This window comes from Coturnix japonica, chromosome W (assembly GCF_054131305.1).
Source record: "Coturnix japonica strain WE chromosome W, WE-NBRP24, whole genome shotgun sequence".
In the NCBI taxonomy this organism is placed as follows: domain Eukaryota; kingdom Metazoa; phylum Chordata; class Aves; order Galliformes; family Phasianidae; genus Coturnix; species Coturnix japonica.
In genome coordinates, this window is record NC_140701.1 from 30,407,570 (window position 1) to 30,421,912 (window position 14,343).

The following is a 14,343-nucleotide window of genomic DNA, read 5'->3' on the forward strand; positions in this document are numbered from 1 at the left end:
GGAGCCCCACACGACAGGTTGCAGAGGCCACTGAAGGTAAGGGAGAATCAAGTCAGTTTGCAGAGGTAAAAGCTGTCCAGCTGGCCTTAGATGTTGCTGAACGGGAGAGGTGGCCAATGCTGTATCTTTATACTGACTCATGGATGGTGGCAAATGCCTTATGGGGGTGGTTACAGCGGTGGGAACTAAATAACTGGCAACGGAGGGGAAAATCTGTTTGGGCCGCTGAACTATGGAAGGACATTGCTGCCCGAACAAAGAATATGGTTGTAAAGGTGCGTCATGTGGATGCACATGTGCCCAAAAGTCGGGCTACTGAAGAACAACAAAACAACCATCAGGTAGATAAAGCTGCTAGAATTGAGGTGGCTCAAATCGACTTGGATTGGCAGAATAAGGGCGAATTATTTCTAGCTCGATGGGCTCATGAGACCTCAGGCCATCAAGGAAGAGACGCAACATATAAGTGGGCCAGAGACCGAGGGGTGGACTTAACCATGGACGCTATTGCGCAGATTATTCATGATTGTGAAACATGTGCCATAATTAAACAAGCCAGAAGGATGAAACCTCTCTGGGAGGAAGGGCGATGGCAAAAGTATAAATATGGGGAGGCGTGGCAGGTTGATTATATCACCTTGCCACGATCTCGCAGTGGTAAGTGTTATGTACTCACTATGGTAGAGGCAACCACTGGGTGGCTTGAAACATACGCAGTACCCCATGCAACTGCTCGAAACACCATATTAGGTCTTGAGAAACAAGTCCTGTGGCGACATGGCACCCCAGAAAGAATTGAATCTGATAATGGGACACATTTCAAAAATTCTCTTATAAATACTTGGGCCAAAGATCATGGCATTGAGTGGATTTATCATATTCCCTACCATGCACCAGCTTCTGGTAAAATTGAACGATATAATGGGTTGTTGAAAACTATGTTGAAAGCAATGGGTGGTGGAACATTTAAGCACTGGGAGAAGAATCTGGCAGAAGCCACTTGGTTGGTCAATACTAGAGGATCTGTCAATCGTGATGGTCCTAGTCAATCTATCCCCCTACACACTGTAGAAGGAGATAAGGTCCCTGTTATACATGTAAAGAACATGTTGGGAAAAGCTGTTTGGGTCCTTCCAGCTTCTGGAAAGGGCAAACCTATCCGTGGAACTGTCTTTGCCCAGGGACCTGGGTGCACTTGGTGGGTAATGCAGAAGGATGGGGATGTTCAATGTGTGCCACAAGGGAACTTGATGCTGGGGGAGTGCAGTCAATAATTTTATGTATCTATATATATATATATATGTTTGCATGTGTAGTGTATTTTAGTTATTATAGTTGTACATTTAGTTATGTTACATGCAATTCTACTATTTAACTATCACAACTTTACATACGTGTATATATATGTATATATTAACCATGATGTAATAATGTAGAATAAGGGGTGGAATGTCATGGTTTTGTAATTTTGTAATTTTGCTATCAGTATTCCACATCATAACATCATGTCAAGTATGGATACTTCTGTTGAATGTGCAGTCCACAGAAGAAGACTACATATTCCAGAGAACAACAGGAGTAACAATAAGTCACGGGACCAGGACTCTATATAATCTCGTTCCCAGGCTGGAGTGCCCTCCTTCTACTCTCGAACATCTCGGAGAGTGGGAAGCGTTCCAGCCGTGTCGCCTAGAGTTCACAGTAGGCCTCTCGGTTTTCGGAGACTCTCTCTCTCTCTGTTTCGTTCGATTTGTTAGCCTTAATTATATTATATTGTGTTATCTTGTATTTCGATATCATATTTAGTAAAACAAGTTTTTCCTCATTAGATTGTCGCTGTTTTATCCCAATCCCCTTTTCCCCCTCCTTTCCGGGCCCCGGGGGGGGGGGCCGTGGGGTGGCTTCCCCTGTCATGGGCATAGGTATATCTAAGTAACCCGTGACAATACCTTTTCTCTTCTACAAATTGAGGACATTACTAACAGAAATACCTTTTCTCCTCTACAAAATAAGGACATTTCCAACAGATATATCCTTTTCTGACAGATTTTCGAAAAATTTCACAGGAATAGCAATACTTATACCAGAAATGAAAAGGTCTCTCTTAGGTATCACTCTTTACCCTTGCAAAAATATGGTTTTCTTACCAAAATAATGCTTTTCATCTCAACAAACAGCATTTTCTAAACATAAAGGTCGTTTTCATCACCAAAAGAAATCGATTTCTCTACAAAATTATCGTTTGTAGCCAAATATGACACATTGTTTCCAGAATAACTCTTTTCATCTAAAAAAGAATGACATTTCCAACAGAAATATCGATTTCTGACCAATTTTAGAAGTAGGCCACATGAATATCGATACTTATCCCAGAAATGAAAAGTACGCTCTTAGGCATCACTCTTCATCCTTGCAAAACTATGGTTTTCTTCCCAAACTAATGCTTTTCATCCCTACAAATAGCAATTTCTCCCTAAATTACTGGTTTTCATCCCCAAAAGAAGACACATTCTCTTTAAAATGATGCTTTGTAACAAATTATGACTCACTGATTCCAGACTATCTGTCTTCCCCTACAAAATAATGACATTAACATAAGAATTATCCATTTCAGACAAATTTCCGATGTATTTCACACTAATATCAATACTTACTCCAGAAAAAAATGTGTTCTCTCTTAGGTATCACTCTTGAATTTTTCCTAAAATTCATTTTCTTACCAATACAAAGCTTTTCATCATTACAAGTAGCATTTTCTACCCAAAAAACTGGTTTTCATCCCCAATAGAAATCGTTTTCTCTACAAATGGTCCCTTGTAGCAACATATGAAACACTGTTATTGGAATACCTCTTTCCCTCTTCAAAATAAGGACATTTCCAACAGAAATATTGATTTCTGACAAATTTTAGAAGAATGTCACACAAATATCAGTACCTATCCCAGAAATAAAAAGTTCTCTCCTAAGAATCATTCTTTATCCTTGCAAAAACATGGTTTTCTCACCAAAATAATGCTTTTTATCCCTTTAAAATAGCGTTGTTTCCCAGAAATACTGGTTTTCATTCCCAAAAGAAGACATTTTCTCTACAAAATGAAGCTTTGTAGCAAAATATGACACATTGTTTCCAGAATACCTTTTCTCTTCTACAAATTGTGGACATTACTAACAGAAATACCTTTTCTCCTCTACAAAATAAGGACATTTCCAACAGATATATCCTTTTCTGACAGATTTTAGAAAAATTTCCCAGGAATATCAATACTTATACCAGAAATAAAAAGGTCTATCTTAGGTATCACTCTTTACCCTTGCAAAAATATGGTTTTCTTACCAAAATAATGCTTTTCATCTCTACAAACAGCATTTTCTAAACATAAAAGTGGTTTTCATCACCAAAAGAAATCGATTTCTCTACACAATTATCGTTTGTAGTTAAATATGACACATTGTTTCCAGAATAACTCTTTTCATTTAAAAAAGAATGACATTTCCAACAGAAATATCGATTTCTGACCAATTTTAGAAGTAGGCCACATGAATATCGATACTTATCCCAGAAATGAAAAGTACGCTCTTAGGCATCATTCTTCATCCTTGCAAAACTATGGTTTTCTTCCCAAACTAATGCTTTTCATCCCTACAAATAGCAATTTCTCCCTAAATTACTGGTTTTCATCCCCAAAAGAAGACACATTCTCTTTAAAATGATGCTTTGTAACAAATTATGACTCATTGATTCCAGAATATCTGTCTTCCCCTACAAAATAATGACATTAACATAAGAATTATCCATTTCAGACAAATTTCCGATGTATTTCACACTAATATCAATACTTACGCCAGAAAAAAATGTGTTCTCTCTTAGGTATCACTCTTGAATCTTGCCTAAAATTCATTTTCTTACCAATACAAAGCTTTTCATCATTACAAGTAGCATTTTCTACCCAAAAAAGTGGTTTTCATCCCCAATAGAAATCGTTTTCTCTACAAATGGTCCCTTGTAGCAACATATGAAACACTGTTTATGGAATACCTCTTTCCCTCTTCAAAATAAGGACATTTCCAACAGAAATATCGATTTCTGACAAATTTTAGAAGAATGTCACACAAATATCAGTACCTATCCCAGGAATAAAAAGTTCTCTCCTAAGAATCATTCTTTATCCTTGCAAAAACATGGTTTTCTCACCAAAATAATGCTTTTTATCCCTTTCAAATAGCGTTGTTTCCCAGAAATACTGGTTTTCATCCCCAAAAGAAGACATTTTCTCTACAAAATGAAGCTTTGTAGCAAAATATGACACATTGTTTCCAGAATACCTTTTCTCTTCTACAAATTGAGGACATTACTAACAGAAATACCTTTTCTCCTCTACAAAATAAGGACATTTCCAACAGATATATCCTTTTCTGACAGATTTTAGAAAAATTTCACAGGAATATCAATACTTATACCAGAAATAAAAAGGTCTCTCTTAGGTATCACTCTTTACCCTTGCAAAAATATGGTTTTCTTACCAAAATAATGCTTTTCATCTCTACAAACAGCATTTTCTAAACATAAAGGTGGTTTTCGTCACAAAAAGAAATCGATTTCTCTACAAAATTATCGTTTGTAGCCAAATATGACACATTGTTTCCAGAATAACTCTTTTCATCTAAAAAAGAATGACATTTCCAACAGAAATATCGATTTCTGACAAATTTTAGAAGTCGGCCACATGAATATCGATACTTATCCCAGAAATGAAAAGTACGCTCTTAGGCATCACTCTTCATCCTTGAAAAACTATGGTTTTCTTCCCAAACTAATGCTTTTCATCCCTACAAATAGCAATTTCTACCTAAATTACTGCTTTTCATCCCCAAAAGAAGACACATTCTCTTTAAAATGATGCTTTGTAACAAATTATGACTCATTGATTCCAGAATATCTGTCTTCCCCTACAAAATAATGACATTAACATAAGAATTATCCATTTCAGACAAATTTCCGATGTATTTCACACTAATCTCAATACTTACGCCAGAATCAAATGTATTCTCTCTTAGGTATCACTCTTGAATCTTGCCAAAAATTCATTTTCTTACCAATACAAAGCTTTTCATCATTACAAGTAGCATTTTCTACCCAAAAAAGTGGTTTTCATTCCCAATAGAAATCGTTTTCTCTACAAATGGTCCATTGTAGCAACATATGAAACACTGTTATTGGAATACCTCTTTCCCTCTTCAAAATAAGGACATTTCCAACAGAAATATCAATTTCTGACAAATTTTAGAAGAATGTCACACAAATATCAGTACCTATCCCAGAAATAAAAAGTTCTCTCCTAAGAGTCATTCCTTATCCTTGCAAAAACATGGTTTTCTCACCAAAATAATGCTTTTTATCCCTTTCAAATAGCGTTGTTTCCCAGAAATACTGGTTTTCATCCCCAAAAGAAGACATTTTCTCTACAAAATGAAGCTTTGTAGCAAAATATGACACATTGTTTCCAGAATACCTTTTCTCTTCTACAAATTGAGGACATTTCCAACAGAAATACCTTTTCTCCTCTACAAAATAAGGACATTTCCAACAGATATATCCTTTTCTGACAGATTTTAGAAAAATTTCACAGCAGTATCTATACTTATACCAGAAATGAAAAGGTCTCTCTTAACTATCACTCTTTACCCTTGCAAAAATATGGTTTTCTTACCAAAATAATGTTTTTCATCTCTACAAACAGCATTTTCTAAACGTAAAGGTGGTTTTCGTCACCAAAAGAAATCGATTTCTCTACAAAATTATCGTTTGTAGCCAAATATGACACATTGTTTCCAGAATAACTCTTTTCATCTAAAAAAGAATGACATTTCCAACAGAAATATCGATTTCTGACAAATTTTAGAAGTAGGCCACATGAAAATCGATACTTATCCCAGAAATGAAAAGTACGCTCTTAGGCATCACTCTTCATCCTTGCAAAACTATGGTTTTCTTCCCAAACTAATGCTTTTCATCCATACAAATAGCAATTTCTCCCTAAATTACTGGTTTTCATCCCCAAAAGAAGACACATTCTCTTTAAAATGATGCTTTGTAACAAATTATGACTCACTGATTCCAGACTGTCTTCCCCTACAAAATAATGACATTAACATAAGAATTATCCATTTCAGACAAATTTCTGATGTATTTCACACTAATATCAATACTTACGCCAGAAAAAAAATGTGTTCATTTCAGACAAATTTCCGATGTATTTCACACTAATATCAATACTTATGCCAGAATCAAATGTATTCTCTCTTAGGTATTACTCTTGAATCTTGCCTAAAATTCATTTTCTTACCAATTCAAAGCTTTTCATCATTACAAGTAGCATTTTCTAACCAAAAAAGTGGTTTTCATCCCCAATAGAAATCGTTTTCTCTACAAATGGTCCCCTGTAGCAACATATGAAACACTGTTATTGGAATACCTCTTTCCCTCTTCAAAATAAGGACATTTCCATCAGGAATATCCATTTCTGACAAATTTTAGAAGAATGTCACACAAATATCAGTACCTATCCCAGAAATAAAAAGTTCTCTCCTAAGAGTCATTCCTTATCCTTGCAAAAACATGGTTTTCTCACCAAAATAATGCTTTTTATCCCTTTAAAATAGCGTTGTTTCCCAGAAAGACTGGTTTTCATCCCCAGAAGAAGACATTTTCTCTACAAAATGAAGCTTTGCAGCAAAATATGACACACTGTTTCCAGAATACCTTTTCTCTTCTACAAATTGAGGACATTACTAACAGAAATACCTTTTCTCCTCTACAAAATAAGGACATTTCCAACAGATATATTCTTTTCTGACAGATTTCAGAAAAATTTCACAGGAATATCAATACTTATACCAGAAATAAAAAGGTCTCTCTTAGGTTTCACACTTTACCCTTGCAAAAATATGGTTTTCTTACCAAAATAATGTTTTTCATCTCTACAAACAGCATTTTCTAAACGTAAAGGTGGTTTTCGTCACCAAAAGAAATCGATTTCTCTACAAAATTATCGTTTGTAGCCAAATATGACACATTGTTTCCAGAATAACTCTTTTCATCTAAAAAAGAATGACATTTCCAACAGAAATATCGATTTCTGACAAATTTTAGAAGTAGGCCACATGAATATCGATACTTATCCCAGAAATGAAAAGTACGCTCTTAGGCATCACTCTTCATCCTTGCAAAACTATGGTTTTCTTCCCAAACTAATGCTTTTCATCCCTACAAATAGCAATTTCTCCCTAAATTACTGGTTTTCATCCCCAAAAGAAGACACATTCTCTTTAAAATGATGCTTTGTAACAAATTATGACTCACTGATTCCAGACTATTTGTCTTCCCCTACAAAATAATGACATTAACATAAGAATTATCCATTTCAGACAAATTTCCCATGTATTTCACACTAATATCAATACTTACGCCAGAAAAAAAATGTGTTCATTTCAGATAAATTTCCGATGTATTTCACACTAATATCAATGCTTACGCCAGAATCAAATGTATTCTCTCTTAGATAGCACTCTTGAATCTTGCCAAAAATTCATTTTCTTACCAATACAAAGCTTTTCATCATTACAAGTAGCATTTTCTACCCAAAAAAGTGGTTTTCATCCCCAATAGAAATCGTTTTCTCTACAAATGGTCCCTTGTAGCAACATATGAAACACTGATATTGGAATACCTCTTTCCCTCTTCAAAATAAGGACATTTCCAACAGAAATATCGATTTCTGAAAAATTTTAGAAGAATATCACACAAATATCAGTACCTATCCCAGAAATAAAAAGTTCTCTCCTAAGAATCATTCTTTATCCTTGCAAAAACATGGTTTTCTCACCAAAATAATGCTTTTTATCCCTTTCAAATAGCATTGTTTCCCAGAAAGACTGGTTTTCATCCCCAAAAGAAGACATTTTCTCTACAAAATGAAGCTTTGTAGCAAAATATGACACATTGTTTCCAGAATACCTTTTCTCTTCTACAAATTGAGGACATTACTAACAGAAATACCTTTTCTCCTCTACAAAATAAGGACATTTCCAACAGATATATCCTTTTCTGACAGATTTTCGAAAAATTTCACAGGAATATCAATACTTATACCAGAAATAAAAAGGTCTCTCTTAGGTATCACTCTTTACCCTTGCAAAAATATGGTTTTCTTACCAAAATAATGCTTTTCATCTCTACAAACAGCATTTTCTAAACATAAAGGTGGTTTTCGTCACAAAAAGAAATCGATTTCTCTACAAAATTATCGTTTGTAGCCAAATATGACACATTGTTTCCAGAATAACTCTTTTCATCTAAAAAAGAATGACATTTCCAACAGAAATATCGATTTCTGACAAATTTTAGAAGTCGGCCACATGAATATCGATACTTATCCCAGAAATGAAAAGTACGCTCTTAGGCATCACTCTTCATCCTTGAAAAACTATGGTTTTCTTCCCAAACTAATGCTTTTCATCCCTACAAATAGCAATTTCTACCTAAATTACTGCTTTTCATCCCCAAAAGAAGACACATTCTCTTTAAAATGATGCTTTGTAACAAATTATGACTCATTGATTCCAGAATATCTGTCTTCCCCTACAAAATAATGACATTAACATAAGAATTATCCATTTCAGACAAATTTCCGATGTATTTCACACTAATCTCAATACTTACGCCAGAATCAAATGTGTTCTCTCTTAGGTATCACTCTTGAATCTTGCCAAAAATTCATTTTCTTACCAATACAAAGCTTTTCATCATTACAAGTAGCATTTTCTACCCAAAAAAGTGGTTTTCATCCCCAATAGAAATCGTTTTCTCTACAAATGGTCCCTTGTAGCAACATGTGAAACACTGTTATTGGAATACCTCTTTCCCTCTTCAAAATAAGGACATTTCCAACAGAAATATCAATTTCTGACAAATTTTAGAAGAATGTCACACAAATATCAGTACCTATCCCAGAAATAAAAAGTTCTCTCCTAAGAGTCATTCCTTATCCTTGCAAAAACATGGTTTTCTCACCAAAATAATGCTTTTTATCCCTTTCAAATAGCGTTGTTTCCCAGAAATACTGGTTTTCATCCCCAAAAGAAGACATTTTCTCTACAAAATGAAGCTTTGTAGCAAAATATGACACATTGTTTCCAGAATACCTTTTCTCTTCTACAAATTGAGGACATTTCCAACAGAAATACCTTTTCTCCTCTACAAAATAAGGACATTTCCAACAGATATATCCTTTTCTGACAGATTTTAAAAAAATTTCACAGCAGTATCTATACTTATACCAGAAATGAAAAGGTCTCTCTTAGGTATCACTCTTTACCCTTGCAAAAATATGGTTTTCTTACCAAAATAATGTTTTTCATCTCTACAAACAGCATTTTCTAAACGTAAAGGTGGTTTTCGTCACCAAAAGAAATCGATTTCTCTACAAAATTATCGTTTGTAGCCAAATATGACACATTGTTTCCAGAATAACTCTTTTCATCTAAAAAAGAATGACATTTCCAACAGAAATATCGATTTCTGACAAATTTTAGAAGTAGGCCACATGAAAATCGATACTTATCCCAGAAATGAAAAGTACGCTCTTAGGCATCACTCTTCATCCTTGCAAAACTATGGTTTTCTTCCCAAACTAATGCTTTTCATCCATACAAATAGCAATTTCTCCCTAAATTACTGGTTTTCATCCCCAAAAGAAGACACATTCTCTTTAAAATGATGCTTTGTAACAAATTATGACTCACTGATTCCAGACTATCTGTCTTCCCCTACAAAATAATGACATTAACATAAGAATTATCCATTTCAGACAAATTTCTGATGTATTTCACACTAATATCAATACTTACGCCAGAAAAAAAATGTGTTCATTTCAGACAAATTTCCGATGTATTTCACACTAATATCAATACTTATGCCAGAATCAAATGTATTCTCTCTTAGGTATTACTCTTGAATCTTGCCTAAAATTCATTTTCTTACCAATTCAAAGCTTTTCATCATTACAAGTAGCATTTTCTAACCAAAAAAGTGGTTTTCATCCCCAATAGAAATCGTTTTCTCTACAAATGGTCCCCTGTAGCAACATATGAAACACTGTTATTGGAATACCTCTTTCCCTCTTCAAAATAAGGACATTTCCATCAGGAATATCCATTTCTGACAAATTTTAGAAGAATGTCACACAAATATCAGTACCTATCCCAGAAATAAAAAGTTCTCTCCTAAGAGTCATTCCTTATCCTTGCAAAAACATGGTTTTCTCACCAAAATAATGCTTTTTATCCCTTTAAAATAGCGTTGTTTCCCAGAAAGACTGGTTTTCATCCCCAGAAGAAGACATTTTCTCTACAAAATGAAGCTTTGTAGCAAAATATGACACACTGTTTCCAGAATACCTTTTCTCTTCTACAAATTGAGGACATTACTAACAGAAATACCTTTTCTCCTCTACAAAATAAGGACATTTCCAACAGATATATTCTTTTCTGACAGATTTCAGAAAAATTTCACAGGAATATCAATACTTATACCAGAAATAAAAAGGTCTCTCTTAGGTTTCACACTTTACCCTTGCAAAAATATGGTTTTCTTACCAAAATAATGTTTTTCATCTCTACAAACAGCATTTTCTAAACGTAAAGGTGGTTTTCATCACCAAAAGAAATCGATTTCTCTACAAAATTATCGTTTGTAGCCAAATATGACACATTGTTTCCAGAATAACTCTTTTCATCTAAAAAAGAATGACATTTCCAACAGAAATATCGATTTCTGACAAATTTTAGAAGTAGCCCACATGAATATCGATACTTATCCCAGAAATGAAAAGTACGCTCTTAGGCATCACTCTTCATCCTTGCAAAACTATGGTTTTCTTCCCAAACTAATGCTTTTCATCCCTACAAATAGCAATTTCTCCCTAAATTACTGGTTTTCATCCCCAAAAGAAGACACATTCTCTTTAAAATGATGCTTTGTAACAAATTATGACTCACTGATTCCAGACTATTTGTCTTCCCCTACAAAATAATGACATTAACATAAGAATTATCCATTTCAGACAAATTTCCCATGTATTTCACACTAATATCAATACTTACGCCAGAAAAAAAATGTGTTCATTTCAGACAAATTTCCGATGTATTTCACACTAATATCAATGCTTACGCCAGAATCAAATGTATTCTCTCTTAGATAGCACTCTTGAATCTTGCCTAAAATTCTTTTTCTTACCAATACAAAGCTTTTCATCATTACAAGTAGCATTTTCTACCCAAAAGAGTGGTTTTCATCCCCAATAGAAATCGTTTTCTCTACAAATGGTCCCTTGTAGCAACATATGAAACACTGATATTGGAATACCTCTTTCCCTCTTCAAAATAAGGACATTTCCAACAGAAATATCGATTTCTGACAAATTTTAGAAGAATATCACACAAATATCAGTACCTATTCCAGAAATAAAAAGTTCTCTCCTAAGAATCATTCTTTATCCTTGCAAAAACATGGTTTTCTCACCAAAATAATGCTTTTTATCCCTTTCAAATAGCATTGTTTCCCAGAAAGACTGGTTTTCATCCCCAAAAGAAGACATTTTCTCTACAAAATGAAGCTTTGTAGCAAAATATGACACATTGTTTCCAGAATACCTTTTCTCTTCTACAAATTGAGGACATTACTAACAGAAATACCTTTTCTCCTCTACAAAATAAGGACATTTCCATCAGATATATCCTTTTCTGACAGATTTTAGAAAAATTTCACAGGAATATCAATACTTATAGCAGAAATAAAAAAGTCTCTCTTAGGTATCACTCTTTACCCTTGCAAAAATATGGTTTTCTTACAAAAATAATGATTTTCATCTCTACAAACAGCATTTTCTAAACATAAAGGTGGTTTTCGTCACAAAAAGAAATCGATTTCTCTACAAAATTATCGTTTGTAGCCAAATATGACACATTGTTTTCAGGATAACTCTTTTCATCTAAAAAAGAATGACATTTCCAACAGAAATATCGATTTCTGACAAATTTTAGAAGTAGGCCACATGAAAATCGATACTTATCCCAGAAATGAAAAGTACGCTCTTAGGCATCACTCTTCATCCTTGCAAAACTATGGTTTTCTTCCCAAAATAATGCTTTTCATCCCTACAAATAGCAATTTCTCCCTAAATTACTGGTTTTCATCCCCAAAAGAAGACACATTCTCTTTAAAATGATGCTTTGTAACAAATTATGACTCACTGATTCCAGACTATCTGTCTTCCCCTACAAAATAATGACATTAACATAAGAATTATCCATTTCAGAAAAATTTCTGATGTATTTCACACTAATATCAATACTTACGCCAGAAAAAAAATGTGTTCATTTCAGACAAATTTCCGATGTATTTCACACTAATATCAATACTTACGCCAGAATCAAATGTGTTCTCTCTTAGGTATCACTCTTGAATCTTGCCAAAAATTCATTTTCTTACCAATACAAAGCTTTTCATCATTACAAGTAGCATTTTCTACCCAAAAAAGTGGTTTTCATCCCCAAAAGAAATCGTTTTCTCTACAAATGGTCCCTTGTAGCAACATATGAAACACTGTTATTGGAATACCTCTTTCCCTCTTCAAAATAAGGACATTTCCAACAGAAATATGGATTTCTGACAAATTTTAGAAGAATGTCACACAAATATCAGTACCTATCCCAGAAATAAAAAGTTCTCTCCTAAGAATCATTCTTTATCCTTGCAAAAACATGGTTTTCTCACCAAAATAATGCTTTTTATCCCTTTCAAATAGCGTTGTTTCCCAGAAATACTGGTTTTCATCCCCAAAAGAAGACATTTTCTCTACAAAATGAAGCTTTGTAGCAAAATATGACACATTGTTTCCAGAATACCTTTTCTCTTCTACAAATTGAGGACATTACTAACAGAAATACCTTTTCTCCTCTACAAAATAAGGACATTTCCAACAGATATATCCTTTTCTGACAGATTTTAGAAAAATTTCACAGGAATATCAATACTTATACCAGAAATAAAAAGGTCTCTCTTAGGTATCACTCTTTACCCTTGCAAAAATATGGTTTTCTTACCAAAATAATGCTTTTCATCTCTACAAACAGCATTTTCTATACGTAAAGGTGGTTTTAATCACCAAAAGAAATCGATTTCTCTACAAAATTATCATTTGTAGCCAAATACGACACATTGTTTCCAGAATAACTCTTTTCATCTAGAAAAGAATGACATTTCCAACAGAAATATCGATTTCTGACAAATTTTAGAAGTAGGCCACATGAATATCGATACTTATCCCAGAAATGTAAAGTACGCTCTTAGGCATCACTCTTCATCCTTGCAAAACTATGGTTTTCTTCCCAAACTAATGCTTTTCATCCCTACAAATAGCAATTTCTCCCTAAATTACTGGTTTTCATCCCCAAAAGAAGACACATTCTCTTTAAAATGATGCTTTGTAACAAATTATGACTCACTGATTCCAGACTATCTGTCTTCCCCTACAAAATAATGACATTAACTTAAGAATTATCCATTTCAGACAAATTTCTGAAGTATTTCACACTAATATCAATACTTACGCCAGAAAAAAAATGTGTTCATTTCAGACAAATTTCCGATGTATTTCACACTAATATCAATACTAACGCCAGAATCAAATGTATTCTCTCTTAGGTATCACTCTTGAATCTTGCCAAAAATTCATTTTCTTACCAATACAAAGCTTTTCATCATTACAAGTAGCATTTTCTACCCAAAAAAGTGGTTTTCATCCCCAATAGAAATCGTTTTCTCTACAAATGATCCCTTGTAGCAGCATATGAAACACTGTTATTGGAATACCTCTTTCCCTCTTCAAAATAAGGACATTTCCAACAGAAATATCCATTTCTGACAAATTTTAGAAGAATGTCACACAAATATCAGTACCTATCCCAGAAATAAAAAGTTCTCTCCTAAGAGTCATTCCTTATCCTTGCAAAAACATGCTTTTCTCACCAAAATAATGCTTTTTATCCCTTTCAAATAGCGTTGTTTCCCAGAAATACTGGTTTTCATCCGCAGAAGAAGACATTTTCTCTACAAAATGAAGCTTTGTAGCAAAATATGACACATTGTTTCCAGAATACCTTTTCTCTTCTACAAATTGAGGACATTACTGTTACCTCGATCTGGTAACCTGGAAAGTCAAGTCCCTTTGTGAATGTGTATCGACGGCCCCGACCAAGTCACAGCTGTTTGTTACACCATTATGG